Source organism: Prionailurus bengalensis, chromosome A1 (genome assembly GCF_016509475.1).
Source record: "Prionailurus bengalensis isolate Pbe53 chromosome A1, Fcat_Pben_1.1_paternal_pri, whole genome shotgun sequence".
Lineage (NCBI taxonomy): Eukaryota > Metazoa > Chordata > Mammalia > Carnivora > Felidae > Prionailurus > Prionailurus bengalensis.
The window spans coordinates 74467875-74493295 of NC_057343.1; positions in this window are offsets into that span (position 1 = coordinate 74467875).

A 25421-nucleotide genomic window follows, 5' to 3' on the forward strand; every position below is an offset into this window, starting at 1 on the left:
ACAAAACCAGTCATGCAGACCACGTGTTCTGGAAGCCCTGTCTGACTCCTGCTCATATCTGAGGCAGCACCTGGGACTTGGTGGAGGCAAAGAAACTCAGGTAGGGTGAGTAATTCATAGTGCTTTGCACAGGACTTTCCCACATCCAGCACGGAAAGTCCCTTGTCCCAGGAGACCTGTCAGTTGTGGGGAAACCCAGATGGTCTGTAATCCTAATCCCAGTCTCTGCCTTGAGCCAAGGGATCATAATTTGCATTGCAAACACCACAACTGATGCACAAGATACATGGAACGTATTGTTTTTTAATGTGTCATTCATTTTCTAAAAGTTTTCTAGGGGTGCCTGGGTGGTTCAGTCAGTTGAGCATAAGACTCTTGAATTCGGCTTAGGTCATGATCCCAGGGTCATGGGATTGAGCCCCGCATCGGACTCTGTGCTGAACATGGAATTTAGGATTCTCTCTCTCCTTCTGCTCCTCTCCCCCACTTGAACACATACACTCTCTCTCTCAAAAATTATATATATATATATATATATATATATATATATATATATATGTGTGTGTGTGTGTGTATTTAATAGGTTTCTAGAGAAACTAAATCTTGGGGCCAGCTTTCATTTGCTGCATTGACAACAGCTCAGTGGATCTAGGCATACACCATGCTCATATGGATTAAAATTCTGATTTATTCATCACTAGAAATTCCTGTCTTCTGAAGAAAGAAGTTGTCCCACTATCCAGAAGTGACATCGAACTCCTCAGAATTATCATGGTTTGAGCTCACAGCACTGCAAAAACTGCATATGAAAAAGAGAGGCCCGTGTGATTATTCCCTCTGATTGTAGCAAGAAGGATGTAGGTTGTCAAAAAATTGTAATTTTAACTGAAAAGTGACATATAAATGCATTGATATAGTACAGAACATACCTGACATCTGCATTGCCAGTCTCCCTTTGTATTCTCCCTGGATTAGGAAGCTGTATCACTTTATTAGTGGAAGCCACACTTGTCATACCCCAGTTTAAATGGTATGGCTTGTTTAATAAGCCTTTCATATTTCACTTATACACTTTTATGCCTTGGATTTTGCAGACAAAATTCTCCCAGCATGTGAAATCTCAGGGGACGTAGCTAGAATACTGAGAAAGTTGGCAATGACTATTTCTATCTTACAGCATAGATTAAAAACAGTTAGACCTGGAAGAGACCTTAGGGAAAATATAGCCCATTTATTTTATGAAGGAGGAAATTGAGACTTATCAGAGTTCAGTGACTTCCTACGGCCGTCCAGCAAGTTCATAGTACAAACAGGCTTAGAATAGACTGTCACTGAGAACAGATCTGACAACATTGGGTTTACCTTGAGCACTCCTCACGTTACTTGAAACAGAAATTAATAGCTGTTACACCGAAAGAAAATTTTAGACTCTTGCTGAAAAATTACATGATCACAGATGTCTGTTTGAGGGAAAGTGGAGTATGGCATTGCAGAGAGGTGCCGTGAAGGGTTGTTCCCTTTTGCACCCGCAATCGAGGTAGCAGGGTCAGCAACAGCACACGGAAACTCGGAGAATCATGCTCCACGTTTGATTTAGTTTTTAATCTTAGGAAAACTAATTAACTCTTCACTATCTTACTTTTCTCATCTGTAAAGTTTGTTCCCTCCCTGTAAAGCAGTTCCCTCCCTGACCGAAGTGATTATTGCAAAAAAGACATTGGCTATCGCGTGCCTACCATATGGCACTACAGAGGGGATAGGAGGGAGTCTTATCATTACATAGATCTCCCTGCTAAGGAAGAGAAGGAGGGAGGGTGTACCTCAGAAAGTCTGAGCACAAGAGAAGATCAGCAGTGGTGAGATCAAGAGAAGGAAAAGAAACTAGCATCAAAATTGAAAAGTCTTCATTTCAAACTCAGAAAGAGAGCAGGAAAAGAGAATAAAATGTTGAAAAAAAACAGCAGAAGGAGCAAAGGTTTTACATTTTTAAGAGAGGAAAAGACACACTTGGTAAGAGAAGTAGAACATGTTTGATTCGCTATAGAAAGGATGAACAACTTACTCAGATTCTTAAAGAAGGGTTTTTATTTTTTAAGGAAAACCTGCTCTTTCGGAAGATCTAGGAGAGAGGTCTCTGAAGTAATTTTTGTCATAAAGGCCTCGACTGGAAAGCCAATGGAGATGAGAGAGACACCTGAGCAGTCGGGGACACCAGGAATGACAGCACGCGGTGCCCACCTTAGGAGCAGGCAAACTATGACTTATTTGTGAAAGGAATTTCTGGAGAAGAAAATAAAAAATGCTGCCCAAATATCATCAAAAAAGCCATAAAGCAGCAGCAGGATAAGGCTGTTTATGTATTATTTACAAATGAAATGCTTGCTAAAGATGACATATGCCCATAGTTAAAAGACATGGGAAGATGGTGTCACCTGAGTAAGAAACTAGATCGTCTTTCAGTGTCGAATGGGGATATACACGTGAAGGAAACTGTACCTTCTCCCTGCGGGTGCCTGAGACACATGTGGGGCCACTCATGGGCCACACGTGCAAGCCTGTGTATGACTTACGTAGGGGGACCTCTCTCTTAACCCAGTGCCTGAGGTGGGAGGCGATGGACACAGAAGCACATAATAAATTGCAAACTTTGTGTTGGCAACAGGAAAGAGGTTTGTTCAGCTTAGAATCAGAGTAGAGTTTAGGTGAAATTCAGGAGTTCACCTGGAAGCGAGAGCAGGTATGGAAGGAATCGTATCGAACTGGATTTGTCCAGAACATTAACACCTACGATCAGTATGGAAAGAAGGCTCGCCAGACACTGTAAAGTGCTTAAGGTGGATCATTGCATCCTTACAATAACTCTTTAAGACAGGATCTATTATCTTCTTGTTTTATAGATATGGGCTGAGGCTCCTGGGGTCAACTAACTTCAACACCATATTGGAATGACATCAGGGAGGAGCTTGGCATCAGTTAACCTGGTGTGTTTGAATCCTGAGTTCATGTGACTTCCAGGCTCTGAGAGGTGGTGCAGTGTAGGGTTAAGAACACAGACTCTGAAGCTAAATTTTCTGAAGAATACTTAGTGGGATAACTGGAGGAAGTTAGTTGACCTCTCTGGCTCTTACTTTTCTCTCCTTCCCACTGTTTTTTAGGAGGAATAAACTAGTTAACATGTACAACGTCTTTATCATGGTCCCTAGTTTGTGCAATCATGTAATAAATATTAACTCTAGCTTCAACCTTTCCAAGGTTAAAGAGACAGAAATCACAGATTAAGACAGTACATCTGTGCCATTGTCTGTGCCATTGCTTTCTAGTAACTGAATATCAACAGGTGGGTTTTGACCATTTAATGGAAATTACAATGGTTTCCTCACATGGCCATTCCTTCAAATCTGTCCCTGATAACTTTATACCTGACTTCCACAGCAGACACCTGCATCCTCCTGGAGATACCACTCACTTGGATCTTTGATTTACATCCCAAACTCTGCTTTGGTTCTGCCATTTTCCCCTGAAAAATTCACCAAGCGTCGCTAATGCTACCAAAATAAAGTCTCAAATACACAAATTGGCTTGTCACAATCAGGATTTAGTTTGCCTTAAGTTTTTTTTTTTTTTTAATTTTAGAGAGAAAGTTAGTGCAAGTGGGGGAGGGGCAGGGGGGAGAGAGGAGAGAGAGAGAGAGAGAGAGAGAGAGAGAGAGAGAATCTTAATCAGGTTCCATGCTCATCAAGGAGCCCAATCAATGCAGGGCTCGAATTCACAAGCCATGAGATCATGACCTCAGACAATATCAAGAGTCAGACATTCAACCGACTGAGTCACGTAGGCACTCCTAGTTTGCCTTTTGCATAATATTTTCCTTAAGGGTCCTTCACATAAACTCCCAGGCCCTGCTGAACTGGCCCCATCAGTGTAGTAACTGACCCTGAACACGACTTCAGTGGTCCCGTTTATATTTTTAGACACATGCTCCATACCATTTTCCTGACTGCATCTATACCGTCCTCTAGTAAAATCTTTCTGTTAATAGGTAGAGCTTATCATATTGACCATTTGGCATTAACGTACAGAATTGGGCCTCCCATCTTTTTGTTTAATTCTGTATGTTAATATCTTGTCTCCTCGGATATGAAGATAAACCCGATAGAGACAATACTTCCTGTTTGCCTGTAAGGCTGGAGCATGGATAAGTAAATGACACAAGAAAGCCTGGGGAAAGGGAGAATAAAAGAAGAATCTTTACAACTAACGAAACAGAAAAACTAAACATGTGAGACAAGTAGAGGAAAGATCAGAAATTCACCGATATTTACCCAACTTGCTGAAGATGTGGTTGGCTAAGGAAAGCCCAGATTAAGGGGTTGGAGCTCCTTAGCGACAAGAGAAAGATTCCCATTCACTCAATAAGGGACCAGCATTTGGGAAGACTGAGGAGAGATGGAGTGAAAATGCAAAAAAGACTGAGTTTTAGGAAGTTGGAGTTGGAAGCAATCTGTGTATCTTGTGCGGAAACCACGGAGAAGGATACATTAGAGAAAGTGCACAGCTGAAGGTGGCCTGGATTAATTCTATGAATGGTGGAGGTTTTAGCAACCACACGGCTGCTTCAGCACAGAAGTGTCAACAGGAGTCTTGAAGGCAGGTACAGCTTTGAGTTGGCCTCATTTCCTAGGGCTGCTGGAGAAAGAAAGTCACATCGATGTGTATTTTTTTTCCCCACTCTCCTTTGCCATGCCACCATAACAAAGAAGCCACGGGCATCCCGGGCACTTCCCAGACTAGAGCCTGTCATCTTTCCACCCAACCACCAGGCTGGTGGGTGACTTCAGTTTCCCCTTGGAGGTTCTCGTGAAAATAGGAAGACAGACAGCGAGGTTTGTCAAGTCTGTGCCGCACGCACCACACCTATCCGTGTACACACGGGAAGAGACGCTTGGACGTGGCCTCCATTTCTGGGTACTACAAGATTAATGTTCTGAGGGGACTTGGTTGCATTACAGGAAAAGCTGGTCCCAGCAGGGACTGCCAAAATAAAAATTACATATGACACAAAGTATTTGGAGTCGTTCTGTAGAAAGGGGGGGGGGGGTGGATAATATCCATACCATATGCCATGAGAATTCACTTATAGGAGAAAATATACAGCCAATTGAATCGGGGAAAAATTATTCCCCACCAAGAAAAAAAAATGCCGATACCCATGGCATGGGAATTTGGTTTCTTCAAGGCGGCAGGTTGCTTTGGAGAGGAGAAAATGTACAGAAGGATCAAGAAGCCCGAGGGTGGGGCCGATGATTAAATGGTGAGAAGAGTTTGGTGGGAGAAATATTTGAAGAAGATCGGGGAAAGGCAGGAAGGGATAAAAACAAAGCAAGGCAATTTAGGAAAGAAATCAGTCCTTGGCACTGGGGAAATGTCTTTAGCGATTGCACGAGGGAAAGAGAAATTACCCGAATAATAGATTACAAAACAAATGAGAACAGCCTGTTTGAGAGTGCGAAGATAATAGAACAAGAAGCTGAAGATAAACCTTAGGAATGGCCGGTGCCCAGGCAGATGCCCCAGGTTGTCACTGCTGCTGGCACTCCCGCTGCGACTTATTTATCTCACAAAAAAATATTGTTTAAAATAACTCACTATGCACGTTTCTACTATAATTTGCCAGGGGATATCTGGCCAATTGACTTTACAGGATACTTGATTGAAGAAAACAGGTAAGCCTTTGATGGAAGGGATTTGCTAAATCAACTACTGCTAAGTTTTTGTTTGTTTGTTTGTTTGTTTTTTAAATCAAAACATAACATCCAAGGAAGCACAGGGGAGATGCCTCACGTGCCCAGAAGGGAGCAGAGCTTGAAGTCAATAGGGGAGGAGGAGGATACTATCCCTTCCTCTAGAAGCCTGGTTCAGTCATCTGCTCAGACCCGGGGTCTATCTGGCACACGGTAGCTATTCTTCTCCCACAGTAGGCTGGTGGGAGCTTGGTGCTTCTGTCTTCCGCGTCATCATCAAAAAGTAAAGAAGAGTGAAAAAGGGAGGGTGTGTGAGCTCTATGGTGCCCACCCACTGTAGAGGAAATATTATCTTCAGTTTTTCTTTTTGGGTCTTCAGGGACTAGGTGCCCGGGCGGTGATAGAACTGCCCGCCTTCTGATTTCTTTTCCTCTCATCTGTTTGTTCCACCACAAAGACTGTGCCATCACTGCATTCAAGGCACAATGCCAGGCACATCTCACTGAGCCTGTCCTCATCGTTGTGGGTCACAGGAGAAAACTGAGCCAAGGCTTTCTGGGTCCTCACCACCGGGCTGGCTGTACAGTCAGAGATCATTCTGGCGTGCGGACAGAAGTCAAGCAGGCAGAAGGACAGAGGGCCTGGCTGAAGCAAAACTCCCCAAGAAGAGAACCTGTGTGTGATGCCCACACCTCCTTTTCTCATGGCCTTCCTTTCCTTGGGAGTTCTTTGGACACTCACGTCGCCCCTTGCTGCTCACGCCCCCTTGTGTGTGTGTGACCTTTCAGAGGGATATTCTTCTACCCAGCATCCCCTATGATCACCTTCCCCTCTCTCTTTGCTCCCTAGCTCACCTTTCCAGAGTTATATCCCATTGTCTGTGTTCTCTCTTCTTTAAGAGAATAAACTCTTTTTTAAAAAGTTTATTTATTTTTGAGAGAGAGAGAGAGAGAGAGAGAGTGCACAAGTGGGGGAAGGGGCAGAGAGCGAGGGAGACACAGAGGAGAGCGAGCTCCAGGTTCTGAGCTGTCAGCACAGAGCCCCATGCGGGGCTTGAACTCAGTAACTGTGAGATCATGACCTGAGCAGAAGTTGGATGCTTAACCAACTGAACCATCCAGGAGCTCCTCTAAGGGAATGAACTCTTAATAAACTCTTAAGGGAAGAACACTATGCATTGATGTTGAGAGTACGTTTTATGATTTTCGGTTTACAATCCCGTATGTGTGTTCTTCGGCATTCACGAGCACTGGACAATAGCAAGCAGTTACTGCTACCCTCCTCTGGTAGAAGTATAGAGCATTGGGAGGAGATGTTGAACATCAATCACGTGCATACAAAGATGCAGAGCTTGGAGTTGAACCCGTTTTCTGACGGTAAGTCCAAATACAACCGAACCTTAGATTGTGAGTAACTTGTTCTGCGAGGGTTCTGCAAGATGAGCAAACATTACTAGTAACTTTTAACTGGAAAAATGAGTGATGTCTTGCAATACGAGAAGTACGTGTCGTTGAATGTCACATGATCACAACTGAGCCAGTCGTTCTTGAAATTTGCTTTGATATACGAGTGCTTTGGATTACAGGCATGTTTCTGGAATGAATCATGCTTGCAAACCAAGGTTTTACTGTATATTAATCCTTCCAGTGATGTTTTCACCTGAAAAATCTGGAGACACGATGCCTAAACGCTTAGATATTCCTAGGAATGGGGAGTTTCAAGCTAGCCAGCTGGGATGATCATTTTGCAGTAGAGGGAGCACTGCCAATAATTAAAATTGAGTTTGTAAGACCCTACTTTTATTTTTATTTTTTTATTTTTATTTTTTTAAGGTTTATTCATTTCTCAGAGACAGAGCATGAGTGGGGGAGGGGCAGAGAGAGAGAGGGAGACACAGAATCTGAAACAGGCTCCAGGCTCTGAGCCGTCAGCACAGAGCCCAACAAGGGGCTTGAGCTCACGGACTGCGAGATCATGACATGAGCCAAAGTCAGACGTCCAACTGACTGAACCACCCAGGCGCCCCAAGACCCTACTTTTTAGAAGGGAAACAAGGTTGGAAAACAGACAGATGGATAGATTTCTAAACACGTTTGGGTCAGAAAATCTTTGAGCAGGGCAAAATATTTGGTTTCTGAATAAATCATAGTTTGTGATTATTGTTAGCCGAAAAATGGTAAACTAAGAAGGTAATATAGTTCAGATCAGTGAGGCAGCATATAGGAACAAATCTAAAAATAACAAATTTCAAGGTAGGTTCTGGAGACTTTATGATAGGAAATAAAAATATCGGCCATTTATTGTTCTTCAAATGCCTAATAATTGGCAATTGATGACTAAAAGGCAAATTAATGTCTTCAAGGTCATGATGGATGCCTGAAGCATTCAGAGTCCAACATCAATAAATATATAGGAAGAATAATTTGTCTGAGGAAGAAAACATAGAATGGAAAAAGGACCCACGCACATCCTAGCCATATTTAGAGCCAATCGCAAAGGAAAAAAAAATACGTGAGTCAGGACAGAAAACATCTTCAAAGCAAATAAGTCTACAGGAAAATGTGAAGGAGAACTAATTGCCCTCTTTGAAGTAAATATAATATGATTACATTCAATTAGAAATTCCATTCCTGTACGGGAATGGCTTTGGGGGTAAGTGGCAGGCAGGGCTGGGAAACCACACGGTCCGCTTCATCCTGTTTACGCTAGAGACACGGGAGGAAGACAAACCATCGGTTGACAGTAAGCGGCCTCACGCTTTGAAGGCAGGTGGCTGTGTGCCTAAAGTCACAGGCATGCAGAGGTCTGCTCCTGAGTTCATTTCATGAGAGACAAGTCCAGTCATTACTGCGCACAGAAAACCCATATCCCGGAAAGCAAGCCACCACCCCCTGCCCCCGCGCCACAAAGACCTCTGGATTTCTACACACCCTGTGTTTTTATGAGCTCATCTTCTCTCTCCCGCTGTCAATGGGAGAGAAGATGGGGCTCACTCGGAGACTTGAGAATTCAGCTCATTGCTCATAAGTTCGAGTTTTAGGATTTGAACAACTTTTATCAGTAAATAAAGGTCAACCATCTGGCAGCAATGTGTCTATTTGGCTCTGCTTTGGTTTTCTACACTATGTTATAAAAATATTACAGTTTAGTATGACATTAGCAGAGTGTGACATCTGGGCTTATACAAAATATAAGAGTTGGCAGGGGGACTAATTTCCCTTCTGAAAAATTGCCATGGCACAAAGGGACTGAGGACGACCCGATGGCTGAGAATAGAGCCCTGGACATGGCTGTCCTTCAGCCAGCCACGTCCTCCAGAATGTCTGCCTGGAAGGGGGAAGGGGCCTAATTACCCCAGAGGATCACATTGATGGATCGCCGTGGGCCTTTGAGAATGGAGACTATTTTAGCAAAAGAGGAAAATTTTTCTCTACCTGCAGTGCTAGGTGGTCATGCATTCAAGAATTAAATGAGACTACTTCAAAAAAAAAAAAAAAAAAGCCCCAAACCTCTAGGTATGGCAGTAATAAAGCCGGGCAGCTTTTCAGTGGGTTTAGATGTTAGAACATTTACTTTGGGGGTTGAAAATGTATAATTAAATTTTGGCACTGCTTTTAGGTGGTAATGATTTTTATTAAATTCCTTTTTAGTATGACCCTTTTTATGAGTTCAAGACAAATGCCATATTTATTTTTTCCCCCTTAGGCTCTCTGGGTGCATTTTAATGCACTGTAATCTGAAAGATATCGAGTCACTGACAAAAAGAATACATACATCTGCACAGGACCATTGTGCAATCTCAGTTAGAAGCTGAATTTTTTTTTTTAAAAGAGAGAGGATCAAATTTAAAGAAAATTTCTCTCCTCCTCTCTGGGCACTCAATTCTTGTGAAGATTCAGGCACTATTGATGGCCGATGGTACTCATAAATGGAAAATTGTAGTAGCAATTTTCCACAGGTGTTGAAAAAAAATCTCAAAGCTTTAAGATGTCCAAAGCTCTGGTGGCTATTGGGATAACTAGGGGATAAGAAATGTTTTATCAGGAATCGAAATTACTGAAACCATGAAAATCCAAAGTTCTTGCAAAATGCTGCATGATGGTAACAGGGAACACGTTGGTGATTTGTGATGGTGGTATTTCCTTTTTTTTTTTTTTTTCTTTCTGGTCAGTGGTGGCCAAGGTGAAATACTATAAACTTCCTTCTGTCCATCACTGCCTGATTTCCTTATTTAAGGAGGAAGTAGCAAGTTACCACTAGTCCCCCATCCGACTTGGGGAACATATAGGCAGAGATGGTTATCTAGGAGGGTCACGGTCAACGAGACAACAGGGAACTGTACTTAGAGAGCAGGTGCCTGGGTTCCTCCTCTGTAGCTCCTTCCAGCTACTAACGGAGGCCCAGGTCGGGGGACCCTACCTGTCGCTACTTTCCTCAGACTGACTGATTCCTGTTCTAGCAATCAGTGACAAGCACTGTGTGCTTCTGGACTTGATAGGTATGATCGCAGGGGTTGTGGAAAAATCTGGGTGATTTCACTTTCCTTCGGTGGTCCTATCTCCAGGGGAACTTGCTTCACAAAGCGGCTCCTTTGTGACCCCGAGAGTCGTTTTGTTATTAAAAGGTTGCAACACCGCCTGTGACCTGGGGAAGCTGCGAGCTATGACGGTGCCTTTCGCAGTCAGATTTTCCGGCCCTCCGTTAGACACGACTGTGCTCCTCGTTGCTGTCCTGCATTTGGTATTTTCCTTCTTCCCTAGGGGAATTCTCAAGGTAGAAGAAGACCCTGACACGATCCAGGGGGCCAAAGGTGAAGGGCATTCCCAGGGCATCCGGGACATGTAGAGACTCCAAGGGAAATGACCTGTGTTGTCCCTCCGGGGTTCACGCCCGAGGCTCACCTGGGTGTACCTGCCACTTTTGTCCAGCTCCTGGCCACGTCTCTACTGCCACCGTGCTGACAGGCAAGAACCAGGCTCTGCCTCGGTGCCTGAGCCCTCGGACCGAGGGCTGTCTGTCTCTCCTCGGCCTCTTCTGAGACTGTGTGGTCCAGACCTCAGATGCGCAATCAGACTGGGAACTGAGTCAGCGGGTTGTGGGTTGAAGCACCATGCACCACACTCCCAAATTGTACCTCTCCCCCTCCCTTTTGTTTCTACTGGGATATAGTTTGTATATCATACAGTTCATAGTTTTGAAGTGTACAATTCACTAGTTTTCGGTACATTCATGAGGTTGTACCGCCATCACCGATTCCAGAGCTGTCTCATCACTGCCGAATAAATCTGTACCCATTATCACGCCCATTCACTTCTATCCCTTCCCCTGGAAACTGCTAATAGCCTTACGTGTCTGTGGATTTGCCTGTTCTGGGCATTACCTAGAAATGGAATTCCTACAATAGGTGGCCTTTGTGTTTGACATCTATCACTTAGCATGATGTTTTCAAAGTTCACCCATGTGGTGCCTGCCAAGTGTCAGAATTTCCTTCCTTTTTAAGGCCAAATAATAGTCCACTGTATGCAGATATCACAATCCGAGTGTCCATTTATCCATTGGCGGACTTCTGGGCTGTTTCCATTTTTTGTTTAATGCTGCTAGAAACATTAAATTTTTTTAATATTTATTTATTTTTGAGAGAGAGAGAGAGAGAGAGAGAGAGATAACAAGTGGGGGAGGGGCAGAGAGAGAGGGAGACACAGAATCCGAAGCAGACTCCAGGCTCTGAGCTGCCAGCACAGAGCCCAACATGGGGCTTGAGTTCACAGACCGCGCGATCATGACCTGAGCTGAAGTCAGACACTTAACTGATTGAGCCACTCGGGAACCCTTAGAAACATTTTTTGGACAAGTTTTTGTGGGATCGTGTTTTCAACTATCCTTCCTCGCTTCATTACTTTTAGGGGCTAAGGTCACAAGACTAAATCTCTTCCACTTTTTTTATTTATTTTATTTTATTTCATTTTATTTTATTTTATTTTATTTTATTTTATTTTATTTTATTTTATTATTTTGTTATTTATTTATTTATTTTAGAGAAGCAGTATGTATAGTGGAGAGAGTATAGGCTTTGGGGGCCGTATAAAGTTGGACACAATTTCCAAGTCTGCTATCTAATCTCTCAGCCTCAGTTTCTTCATCTGCAACGTGGGTATGAGAATTGGGCACTCCCCAACTCTCAGTGACCTACAGAAACAAAGGTTTATCCTTCACACTAAATGTTGAGTATAGCTGTACTCTTCATGTCTTCCTTATTTTGGGTTTTGTGCCAAAGGAGCAAGCACGACCTGGGATGCATCTTTCTTGTTGCGGAAGGAAAAGAACAATGGCAGAACCGTGTAACAGCTCTGAACTTCTGTTTTGGAGTCTAAAGCATGATTTCTGCTCATAGTTCGTTGTCCACCGCCAGTCACATGGCCAGGTCTAATGTCATTGTTGCATGGTGTATATGCCTCCCATAGGGGGAGCCAGTCTGGAGCAGGGACCCGTAGAAAAGACATAGAAAGGCATAAGAAAAGAATAAGACACAAGACATAAGAAAAGACATAGAAGAGAATAATGTGGTCTTCTACATGGGACTTCCACATTACCATGCACACAGTGGGAACAGCAGAATTAGGATATCATGTCTTCCTGGACTCCCTTCTACCTCGATAACAAATTACTCCAGTTTGTCTTGCTGTCTCTTCCTCTTCCTATAACTAACCCCTAAGCATGAGTGCATCCTGGGATGCATCCCAGGCTCTCCTCTCTCTGCACTCAAACTCCAGATGACCTCATCCAGTATGGTTTTAATCACCCTCAACTTACTGATAACTGCCTAATTTATCTTTCAAGTCTTGACCTCTCTTTGGGCTCCAACTGCCTTATGTTATCTCCGCTTGGAATTCTAATGTGCAGCTCAAATGTAGTATGTCCTAAATGGAACTGATTCCTATCCTTCCCCACCCTGGCTGGCATTCTTCCCTGTTGCCATAAATGGTACCCCCTTGCACCCAGTTACTCAAAGCCGAAGTGTAGGGTCCCTCCCTTTCTCTCCCTCCCCCATCACATCCATCAGCAACACATGCTATTTCATCTTTCAGATAGTTCCCCAAACCGTTCACGTCCATTGGCAACAGATGCCCGCACACTAACTAAACTCACTCTAGCTCTCAGCTTGATTACTGCAGTATTCAACCAACTGGCGTCTGTACTCCTTTTCTTTTCTACCTAAGCCCCCTGCCTCACATCCTAGTCAGAATGATCTTGCAAATGCATAAAGTATGCCCTTTCCTCAGCTAAAAACCTTCTAAAGATTTAACATTGTTTTTAAGGGGAAAAAAAAAGTTTCATGCCATGGTTACAAGGCCCTGTATGATCTGGCCGTTGTCCACTGTCCCGGATTAAATAATGTTCTCTCAAAATTCATGCCTACCTGGAACCTGAGAAGGGGACCTCGTGGGGAAATAGGGTTTTGGCAGATGTACTTAGTTGCGTGAAAGTGAGATCATAGTAGATAAGCACGGGTCCAGTTCCGATATGACCGGTATCCTCGTAAGAATAGAAGAGACACGCCGAGGTGAAGGCCATGTGAGAAGAGAAGCAGGGCTTGGAGCGACGCAGCTATAAACAAAGAACACCAAGAACCACCAGAGACCACTGGCAGCTAGGAGAGAGGCATAGAACACTGATCGCCCCTCAGAGCTTCCGAAAGGAAACAGCCTTGCTGACATCTTGATTTTGATTTTTGGCCTCTTGTTTTAAGCCACTCAGTTTGCAGTAATTTGTTATCTCAGCCCCAGGAAATGAATGCAATGACCTCTTCTTGCCTCTTTCCACCCCTGCCCTCATGTGATGATGCCACACTGGCCTTCATTTTGTCTCAAAGCTTAGTCTCTTCTTGGAGCTTTCAAAATGGTCTCCTCTCTCTGTCCCAGAGCTTTCGCTACGACCGGCTCCTTTACCTCATATACACCTCTGTTCCTACTACCATAATCTCTGACTTTGCTTCTACATGTTTACAGTAGTATCTCGGCTTGGATATATTCAGAAAACATTCATTGTATTTGCTTCTTTGGTGTCACCCATTTTCACCCAAGGAATCCAAAGCAAGGATGGCACATAGATTTGAAGCATCTTTAATCAGTAAGATGAAGTGTGTTCTAACTGTGGGTCAGATGAGATGGGGCCCCGGTGGGATTGGGAGGGTATCACTTGGTCCATGAAATTCGTGAAACTTCAGGATGAACTGATCCCCTGGGATCTGTTTACCTGGCTTTAAAAACCAGTGGCCTCCCACTGGGGTGAAGTCATAAAAATAGAGGGTATCTACACCACCTATAGCCACCAGGGGATTTCCCCAGTGAAGGCATTCAGTACTTCCAGAATGTACACACTGCAAGAAAACAAAGTTTGGAACTAAAGATATATCTCACATAATTTCTAAACTCTGATACATACATATATATATATTTTAATTTTGTTATGTTTATTTTTGAGACAGAGAGAAACAGAGCATGAGTGGAGAGGAGGCAGAAACAGAGGGAGACACAGAATTTGAAGCAGGCTCCAGACTCTGAGCTGTCAGCACAGAGCCAGGCGCGGGGCTTGAACCCACCAACTGTGCGATCATGACCTGAGCCGAAGTCGGACACTTAACTGACTGAGACACACAGGCACCCCTGAGATATTTCTCATAGAGACTCTTTTAATTATCTACTTTAGGTTAAAAGTCCAGATACAATGGGGCACCTGGGAGGCTCAGTTGGTTAAGTGTCTGACTTCGGCTCAGGTCATGATCTCACGGTTTGTGAGTTCAAGCCCCTCGTCGGGCTCTGTGCTGACAGCTCAGTGCCTGGAGCCTGCCTCGGATTCTGTGTCTTCCTCTCTCTCTGCCCCTCCCCTGCTCACTCTCTCTCTCTCTCTCTCAAAGATAAACAAAAAAACTAATAACAAAATTAAAGTCCAGATATAAGGATATTTTGACTCCAGGACACAGGTGACAAGGCCTCAAGATGAGCTTGTAGCCTTCGGTTGCTAATTACATAGAACTTTCATGAGGAAGGAAACATATTTACATGGTTCTGAATATTGATTCTCCCTCCACTGGCTTGGTCACGGCAGCCTATAGTATTTATCTGTTCTGTGAGATAGAGACAGAAATGAACATATGAACTAAACTTTACATTATTTGTAGTTTGCAATGTGTAGTTGTGTGATTACAGTTAATTAATTTAGCAAACTTCTTAAACTTCTTGTTTTCTAGGTTCATGTGATTCTTCTCCCAGAATACTTTATACATTTTAAATCAAAGAGCTCTGGGGCACCTGGGTGGCTCAGTCAGTTAAGCATCTGACTTTTGATTTTGCCTCTGGTCAGGATCTCACAGTTTCATCAGTTCGAGCCTGACATCTGACTCTGTGCTGACTTCGTGGAGCCTGCTTGAGATTCTTTCTCTCTCTCTCTCTCTCTCTCTCTCTCTCTCTCTCTCTGCGCCTTCATTTCTCATGCTATCTCTCTCTCTTAAGATAAGTAAAGATAGAAAAAAAAAAAAAAGCTCCTTCATGGAGTGTATAGATAAATACCCAAAACCGACTTACTCCTAATTGTTACTTCTGGTGTCCCAATCAAATTAGTATATCAAGGGGCACCTGGGTGGCACAGTCGGTTAAACGTCCGACTTCAGCCAGGTCACGATCTTGCGGTCCGTGAGTTCGAGCCCCGCGTCAGGCTCTGGGCTGATGGCTCAGAGCCTGGAGCCTGTTTCAGATTCTGTGTCTCCCTCTCTCTCTGCCCCTCCCCCATTCATGCTCTGTCTCTCTCTGTCCCAAAAAAATAAATAAACATTGAAAAAAAAATTAAAAAAAATTAGTATATCAATAACGTCAGTGGTTGAGAAGGAATCCTAACATAACCTAACTACTGATGTTAGGAAACAAAACACAACCTGAGTTCAGTGGGGTCGTAAAAGTGTTCGACTCACACACTCACACCGTCTCCTCACGATGGCGCCCCACAATACGCGCCTATTCTGTTCCTATTCTGGGACATTCTCTGTAGTTACATGAAAGCCCTTTAGCTCCGTGACTTTACCACAGCAGCAATTCTTACCTCAGGGCTCTCCCTGTGTCATGGGCGTGCATTTCAGAACGCGAGTGTCCTTGTGGGCACCTTGATGAAGTTCCCTGGGTGATTTACTCAGTAACATTTCTGTTCTTCCAGACTGGGTACCATGAATTCAAATTCTTGATCATAATGCATGGCAGCAACGTGGTCATGCTTACGGGTGTATCAGAACTGTGCTTATTTTAAACTTTTATAAACATGTTCGCATCCGTGTTACTTAATTCATTCCCTACTGCGGTTGGGCAGGAATCTTTAATCCTCTTTAGCTGATAGAGAACCAGAGATGCCTTATGGGTGACCTGCCACCAAAGCCTAAGTGCTGTGGACTCGGGTTGCTTTCAAATTTTTCTGCATCTGGAGGATGGGTAGAGTGTCAGACAACTTGTGCTATGATGGGTTGCGAAGTTCACATTAGCAACAGATTTGTTTAGACCTGCTGCCATCGTGGGAAGAGCTGACTGTCTTGACACAACCCGAGAGATTTAGGTGAAAATTTGCTGTTCATTTTGAGATAGCACATCTGAGGCATCACAATATTTAAAATCCTGCCAAAGGATGCACAGACCTGGTAAGTGGTTGAATGAGGCCAAAGAGAAGAACTTCTATCAGTTGGAGTTACACATGGCATCTAAGCTTATTCTCTACCTTCAGGTGTTGATCTGTTCATTGCTATGTCTAAATCTACATGCTCTAAAATTTTTGTAAGGCGCCAGGAATGAAGTGAGGTTCTTTTCACCGGTGTCTTGGAGAGTAGGTTGCTAATGGCCTAGAGATAGAAAAGAACACTAAAAAAAAGAGAGGGGAAAAAAAGCTAGAAGTTCAAAGATGAAAAGGCGGCTTGAAACAATCAGGTGCAATAACAAATCCTCTGTGGAAAGAACAATCTGCTCCGCCATATTTTAAGACTGGAACATGCGAAAATGCAGAATTATTTTTATTATAAATCTGCTGCGTCGGGGGGCCCCCTCGGTGGAAATGGTGCATGCTTCCTCTTGGGCATGTGATAGATTCGCTACACTGTGAAAGCGTATTACCCATTCTTGAGGAGAAGGCAGTCCTTCAGGCTCCAAGCCTCGAAGGGCAAATTGTCTCTGCTTTCCATCTCTACATTCTGTTTCCCCTACCGAGTCACTTGCTAATTTTTGTCTGAGTTCCACTTAAAGAATGAGCTAAAGCAAACTTAAATCATGCAGCTCAATTTAAAATAAGCACTGTTATATTCTCAAAAGCTTTAATTAAAATTTTTTTTCTGTTTTTCAGAAATACTAAACTAAGTCAAAAGCTCCTTTTTATTATTATGATTTCAGTCCTTCGGTTTATTGTGTTCCTTTCCTAGCTGTTAGAAGATATTTTAAATAACTCTTTGTTGAAGCAATACTTTTACTTTCTTAGCTAAGCACAGAACGTCACATTTGACTGACCTGCGAGTTGAATAGTCCTCAAGCCACACATATACCTTAAGATTCTTTTATGCCTAAACAATTCTAAATGCTCAGAGTAGATCACAACCCAGACTGACATAAAAATACAAATGAATTTGTATACATTTGTATGAATTCATTTCAGTGCTCTACATATTTCTTCTCTCCAAGGATAATTTGAGTATCATTTTCTGCAATTGTTTTAGAAACTTAAAACTCAGATTCAGGATGTGAAATACCTCTATCTATGCCATACACAAAAATCAACTCAAAATGCATTAAAGACAAAGCTAAGACCTGAAACTTTAAAACTTCTTAAAGAAAATGTAGGGGGAAAGCTTCCGAACATTGATCTCGACAATAAAAAGACAGTTGGGACTACTTCTAACTAAAAATCTTGTACACAGCAAAGGCAACAATCAGCAAAGTGAAAGGAGAACTTATGGGATGGGAGAAAATATTTGCAAACTATGTATGTCTGGTAAGGGGTTAATATCCAAAATATAAAAAGAACTCCTACAACTCAATAGCAAAAAAAAAACCCACAAAAAACAAATAACCCAATTAAAGAACGGACAAATGTCTTGAACAGACATTTCTCCAAGAAAACCTACAAGTGGCCAAAAGGTATATGAAAATGTGCTCAACATCACTCATCGTCAAGGAAATTCCAGTCAAAACCACAATGAAACATCACCTCACACCTATTAGTATGGAAACTATTAAAAAAATGCTGGTGAGGATGTGGAGAAATTGGAACTCTTGTACATTGTTGGTAAGAGTGTAAAATGGTCCAGCCACTGTAGAAAAATAGTAAGGGTTACTATTTTTAATAGTAAAAAAATTAAAAATAGAACTACCATGTGATCCAGTAACCCCATATCTGGGTATATATCCAAAATAATTGAAACTAGGATATTGGAGAGAGAGCTGCACTCCCACATTCATTGTAAAATTATTCACAATAGCCAGAAGACAGACAGCTTAATGTCCATCGGCAGATGAATGGATAAAAGAAATGTGGTATATACATATAATGAAAAATTCGGCTTTACAAAAAGAAGAAATCCTGTCATAAGCAACAACATGGATGAACCTGCAGGGCATTATGTTAAGTGACATAAGCTAGTTACAGAAGGACAAATACTGTATGATTCCACTTCTGTTGAATATCTAAAATAGACTTCATAGAAGCAGAGAGGAAAATGATGTTGCCATGGGCTGGGGGAAGGAGGAAGTGGGGAGTTGTTTGATATATCTAAAGCTTCAGTTTTGCAAGCCAATGATAGACATCTATGGTACAACATAGTGCTTGTTAATTAACAATACTGTACTGTCTACTTAAAAAATTTATTAAGAGGTAGATGCCATGTTACATGTTCTTACCACAAAAATAAAAACAAAAAATACAAAAAAAACCCCAAAGGGCACAAGGACATTTTCGCGAGGTGATAGATATATTTATTATCTTGGTGGCAGTATGGTTTCAGGGGTATCCAAACTCATTAAATTATAAATTTTATATGTTAAATATTTATAGTTTTTTGTACATCAATTATATCCCAATAAAGCTGTTTCTTTTGTTAATTAAAAAAAAGAAAGGGAATTTGTGTTAACTAAGGATTTTACTACAAGAAGGAAGGGAGGTGCCCAGAGAGTGACCGCACAAACTTTCTGAATACGTTTATGTTATGGACTTCTTTTTATGCCTAAGTATAGCTTCAAAATGATAAGATTTTTTTGTTCGTTTTTAGAGACAGAGAGAGAGCACGCACACAGGTCTGCACAACGGAGGGGGAGGGGCAGAGGTAGGGAGAGAATCTTTTTTTTTTTTTTTTTTCAACGTTTATTTATTTTTGGGAAAGAGAGACAGAGCATGAACGGGGGAGGGGCAGAGAGAGAGGGAGACACAGAATCGGAAACAGGCTCCAGGCTCTGAGCCATCAGCCCAGAACTCACAGATTGCGAGATCGTGACCTGGCTGAAGTCGGACACTTAACCGACTGCGCCACCCAGGCACCCCGAGAGAGAATCTTAAGCAGGCTCCACACCCAACACAGAGATTGATGGGGAGCTCAATCCCACGACCGTGAGATCATGACCTGAGCCCAAATCAAGAGTCAGACACTTAGCCAACTGAGCCACCCAGGAGCCCAGTATAAAGAAATAAGATTTCTTTATACTTTCAACTATGGCCCTTCTAAGAATTTCTTGTCAGCAGGATAGGAAGGGCCTGGTAGAGAGGCCTTTGGATATTTAGCAGTGGAGGAGGGTAGGCCTTTGTCATCTCAAGACAGCAAATATGAATAAGGGCCAATAACATATATTTGAAAGGAATCACAGTATTTGTCTGAACAACAATTAAGGAACCGTCATTTTGTTGAGGGTTTAACCTTCTTCCTCTGAACCATCAACATGTAATGTCTTATTATGTGTGGGCTGATTTCCCCATTACTATATGCTGCTATTTCTGTGACGGGTAGAGGAAAACAATAAGTTTACTTTAATATTATCTGGCTTAAGAATGGTTATGTCTTCATTTGTCACTATGACTAATGTCATTAATTTAATATTAAAATATTATTCTGGTATTAAAGCTACTAGATGATGATACTGATGAAGAGAGTGATAGTGATGGTGAGGTTGATGGTGATGACTATGAAAGTATCTTAATTTCATCATGGACTCCAAATAATTGGATTAGGTCTTGGGGCTGCACAGAAAACGCGTCATAGGAAACTTACTGAAGCTCTCTGAGTAGGCCTATCTGAATACTCTCACACACCACATCCCTGATGTGACAGAGGGAATCATCCTCTCTGAAGTCAACCCAAGCCACGGTTATTCCTTACTACCATACAAGGTCATGCAGATAGAACTCTCTAGTCTGTCATTTTGCCCTCATACCCTTGTCTCCCTTTCCTCCATCTTTTTATTTCCCTAAATCTGTTTGGTGACTTTCAGGTAACTTAAGCATAGGTAATCCCAAATGATGTCAACTAACCTGAGCGTTTTGACCAAGTTCACACAGTTCCTACTCAAATTGTGATTCAAACCCACAATGCTTTCCACGTCACCCTAGCAGACTCCTCAATTTTGGATTGGTCAAGCTGCATATTTATGTTGGTTTGGGTCTGGATCAGGCAGGTACCTGAAAATCTCTGATATCTCATTTGCTGTTCTTTCTCCTGCACACCGATATTAGTCTAGAGAGTTCTGCCTGTGCCTATGCACACAGTTACTGAATTGAGATATAGTGTTTTGGGCTGTAACTGAATCTCTTCACTTTAATATATATGTTTCGAAGGGGCATCTGTTGTAAATTAAATGAAACATTTATAAGAATGAAGAACAATCAGAATCATTTCCCCTGAAGAAATTAAAATATTACCAACTGAAGTTTTTGACCTCCTCATAAGCCACCTTAGCCCCATTAATTCTCTTCTCATTTTGCGAACACCCTAGAGATTGTCTCTTTCCCAAACGAGTCCTAAATGGGGGAGTCCCAAGGGTCCTTTTGGACACCCTTCTCTGCTTTGGAAGCATGATTCATGTTGCTAAATTTCAGATTGCTATTTCATCATGAGTCTCAAAAATATTACATTATCCTGATGACTCACTATTGACAGTTGGAGGTTACCTCAGATTTAAATTATTTCATGCTGGCAGTATGTGCATGAGGCTTTTGCTTTCGTAATTTTTCTCAATTTACTCAAGCAGTTTAGAAAGGTCCAGATGGAGATGAACATATTGAACGCTTAAAAGAAATGTTTGTGTAGTTTATGCAGGAAGTAAGACGCATTTCTTAATACACAGAGAAGGTTGTTTCCCTTTCTATTAGAAGTTCCAAATGAAATAAAATCTTGGACCTCTGCATTTCCCTGCAGTAGTTAAGCTGATGCAGCAGATACTTTGGTTTTAATTATTTATGGATGAGCCATGTGAAATGCCTGCCAGAGGTAGCAAAGGGAAAATAATGGCTGGTATTACACAACTGACCTTGAATCCAGCTCTGATTGAAATTAATTACCCAAAGTTTTAAAATCTCAGCTTCTTATATTGGTGGTAATGTCCTTCTCTGGTGAGAATGAATAGCTCCATTGTCTTAGCCCAAGCTTTGCTTATCACCAATATTTATTTCGCAAAATTTGGTACATCTGATCCTTGCAGGGAAAACATTATTAATTGCCTTGATCTTTTCTTCCCCTAATTCCTGCATATTGTGTTACCCTAACATTCAGCCCTTGACATCCCATTAAGGCCAGCTGTTATTTTCTAGAATGGTTGTTTGTAAAAATGAGCTCAGTTTTGGGCTGACCTCTAGAATATTTTGCCACTCCGAAGGTACACACGGATTGTCTCATATCCTTTTCTTGTGTTCTGCACTGTCAATCTTGCATGCGTTACATGTGAGCAAGTGCATTGGGGAAAATATTATTCCTGTTAATTTGAATTAGCTCTCAGTCTTCTAAGGACAGGATATTTGGTGAGAATGGGGATGATGCTAACTCATGACTATATAATCCAGTCTTTAGAAAACATGATTTGTGTTGCAGGCACAGTGGCTTTCCCTAATACTTTTAAGGGCCTATTTAGTTTCTATATACTTGAGTATCCACAGAGATGTTGCCTCCAGCATTCCAGGTGCTGTTCCCCACAGTCTCTGGATGAAGGCATGCTTGGGATCATATCATTGGTAGCTGGGGGCAAAACTTCCACCAGAGGAAACTTCACTGACAGAAAAATGAGAAGTGCCACACTGGAATGCTGAGAGAGTTCATTTATAATAAACAGTAATTAAACAGGGATTATTAGGGTGGCACATTTACGACGTGAAAGTAGAAGTTGTGTCAACACCTTATAAAGTCCCAAAAGTCATTCAGCTGAAACATTTGCTCTGGGATGAAGAACAAGATTCTGTTCTAGGGAAGATGTAGGCTTGCTGTTTGCTGTATTGAAAAACTCTTCATAATAGTCTTTTTGGTTGTAAGCATTTAACAAAGCTTTCTCAGGGCTTAACATAAAGCCCTATGGAGTCAAAGAGACTGTTCCTTATCACTGGGCTTTTCTCATAACCAACACCGTTCCTTGTCAAAGATATTAAAAACATGCATAGCAACTTACTTTTTGTTTTTGTTTTTGTTTTTTGAGTACAAATCTCAGGCTAGATACTTGTTTCTACCATTTTGCCTCTCCATTCCAACTTGCTGGCCTCACCTATCACCTGAGCTGATTGCACAACCTCAGACAAGGGCAATTAGGCATCCCCTGAGGATTGGTGTTGATTCAGTCTCCCATTCCCATCTTCTAGAACCTTGCTGAGCCTGAAGTCTTCCCAGAGTTGGCTTGATGAATGAATGCTTTCTGATGCATTAATGAAGAGGAAGCAGGATGATGGCCTCCTTTTCAATAGTTCCACATTCATTTGGCCTTCTGGAAACATTTCTATTTAATAAAAAGAATCTCTAATAGTAAGAATCTCAATTAGGTAAGAAAGGAAGAGCAGCCTAATGATTGTTGAGTAGGATTCTGTGGGTGGGCACCCTGCATCACTTACACATTGGACTTACCCCATGAGAATGCTACAACATTTCGGGTCAAATGACTTTTTTTAAGGGGTTCATGGAAGAGACAAGGGCATAGGATAAAAGGACCACATCTGTCTGTCAAAGCATCCTCACCAATTTTCTAGATTTTCATTTGTAATATGTAAAACTCTTTTCTTCCCTCATTGTTAAAATACTATTCAGTTAAAGGGACTAATAGCTATGCATGAGTAGAAGTTTCATTTAATTGATATTTATTTCGTACTTCCTATATTCCAGGAACTTTTTAGTGATTAGGAATGCAAAGGTGACTAAGATAGCAAATTCATCTCCAAAGGGGTTTTTGGCTAGGAAAGCCAGCTACTACTAGATTTATTATTTCAAAAATCCATATTTTGCCCTATTAAGTAAATCAAGCTTTAGTAGTCTTAAGTCTACATAAACAGAACATCCATCTTAAGGACAAATCCTGTGCACAAGTAATCATGGTAACTGTTGGAACACTCAGTTTCTCTGTGGTCTTTCCTTGATTTGAAATATGGCCATTTTTTTTAAAGAGAGAATTCCAGAAGAGACAAAAGGCTTACCCATGCAGAGAGTTGTGTTAAGCCTCCTTACTTCCATCTCCCAAATAGGGCATTTATGTTTGCAAGATCTACTGAAGAGCAGTTTAATCCAGAGCAGTCGATTGTGCCTGGAAACAGGAAAGAAGCTCAAAAGACTAATCTAGGAAGGATGAAGGGTGAGCTTTTCCTAGAATCTTATGGAAAGAGAAAATCGTTTTTAATGGGAAGAGCATGGCTCAGGAGAAATAGATTGGCTCTCAAGATCAGAGGTTCCTTCAGGGAAAGGATGTAAGGGAGTTAAGAATAGAACTGTTGGAAAATGAAAAATGAGGGACACCTCAGGGACCAAGTATATGAAGATCCTAAATCAGAAAACATTTGAGAGTGAAAAGTCTGGGCCAGGTAGACTCAGAAGCAAAATAGGCTTAGGCATTAGAGAATTGTTGGCTTGTTTATTTGTTTGTTTGTTTAATAATTGGAGAAATATTTGTGGAACACACACCAAAGTTATAAGGCTCTGACTTCAAATTCATATTGAATATCAAAAGTTTTCTGATTGATCTATCTTTAAACTTTTTCCTGAAATATTCTTTCTAAGTGGATAGCTATGGGACAGCTCAGGAAAATAAATTTACTCGGGATTATAGGTTGGCATCTAGGCAAAGAGATACAGGATTTTGACATCATTCCTAGTCAGCTGGCCTGCAAATAAAATTACCTAGGATTCTTCACAAAAAGAGCATTTTTAACACAGGAGTTCCTTGCTTGTGTTGCTTGTTAATGAGAGTGTGATTCACAGGATAGCATTGTGGAAATTGTGAATATGGGAGTCAGGCAGATCTCAGTTCAAATCCGAGTTCAAAAAGTTACTAATGGTGTGACCTTCATAAATTGCCATAGAAGATACATTTGTGCTCCTTCATTTCATTTTTCCTTGGCACACTAAGAATAACAGCATGATTTCTTTTCCTATGACACTAGATTGGCCTCTCCTTCAATTTATTTGAGTTAATGTTTACGTGGACTTCTTGCCCTGAAAAATTGCAGTCAGTGAATTAATTCAGTTACTGTTCAGAATCAATGTACAGGTAAATTCTACTATGTCAGTTTCGCAATTTATCAGAAAACCCAAAGGGATTAACCAGGATCGCCCCTGAATACATTGTATCGCTCCCCAAACTCAGAGCCATTGAGTTTATAACTTCAGAAAGCCGATGTCTACTGGTAGGTAAAGGAAAAAAAGAAAACTTTTAAATTTATATCTAATTTTTCCTTTATTAACAATCTCTTATTGTTAACAATACCCTTTAGTATAATTTACATTCCGTATTACGTCATTATTTATGCTTAGAGAAATTTTACTGGGTTCTATGTAACAGTCTTTGTTCTTTTCTACCTTCAAAGATTTCTGTACTTAAAACTTTTTTGAATCACATGTCAAAGGAGGAATATATATTAAATAAAGGGCAAATAATAAACCAATATGAAATACGTATTTTTATGACACTATTTTGTATATCATATATCATGTATAAAAATATCTTTGCAGTTATGGCTAAATGCAAAAGGAGTAATAAGGTTGCAAACTTATAACTGGAAATATAAATTTTAAATTGTGAACCTACTGCCTACAAGCAAGCCAAAATTTCTTTATCAACCAACAAGTCAAAAACCATAGAAAAGTTTGCAAAACTCATGAGCCATTTTATTTTTAAAAATTTTTTTTTTCAACGTTTATTTATTTTTGGGACAGAGAGAGACAGAGCATGAACGGGGGAGGGGTAGAGAGAGAGGGAGACACAGAATCGGAAACAGGCTCCAGGCTCTGAGCCATCAGCCCAGAGCCCGACGCGGGGCTCGAACTCACGGACTGCGAGATCGTGACCTGGCTGAAGTCGGCCGCTTAACCGACTGCGCCACCCAGGCGCCCCCATGAGCCATTTTAAAGAACAAATTGGACGAAGGACAATTAGTATTCATTTGGCTTCCATTCATAATTCAAAGCTCATCTATGTGTGTTTATGAGCCTGAGGAGGGAAG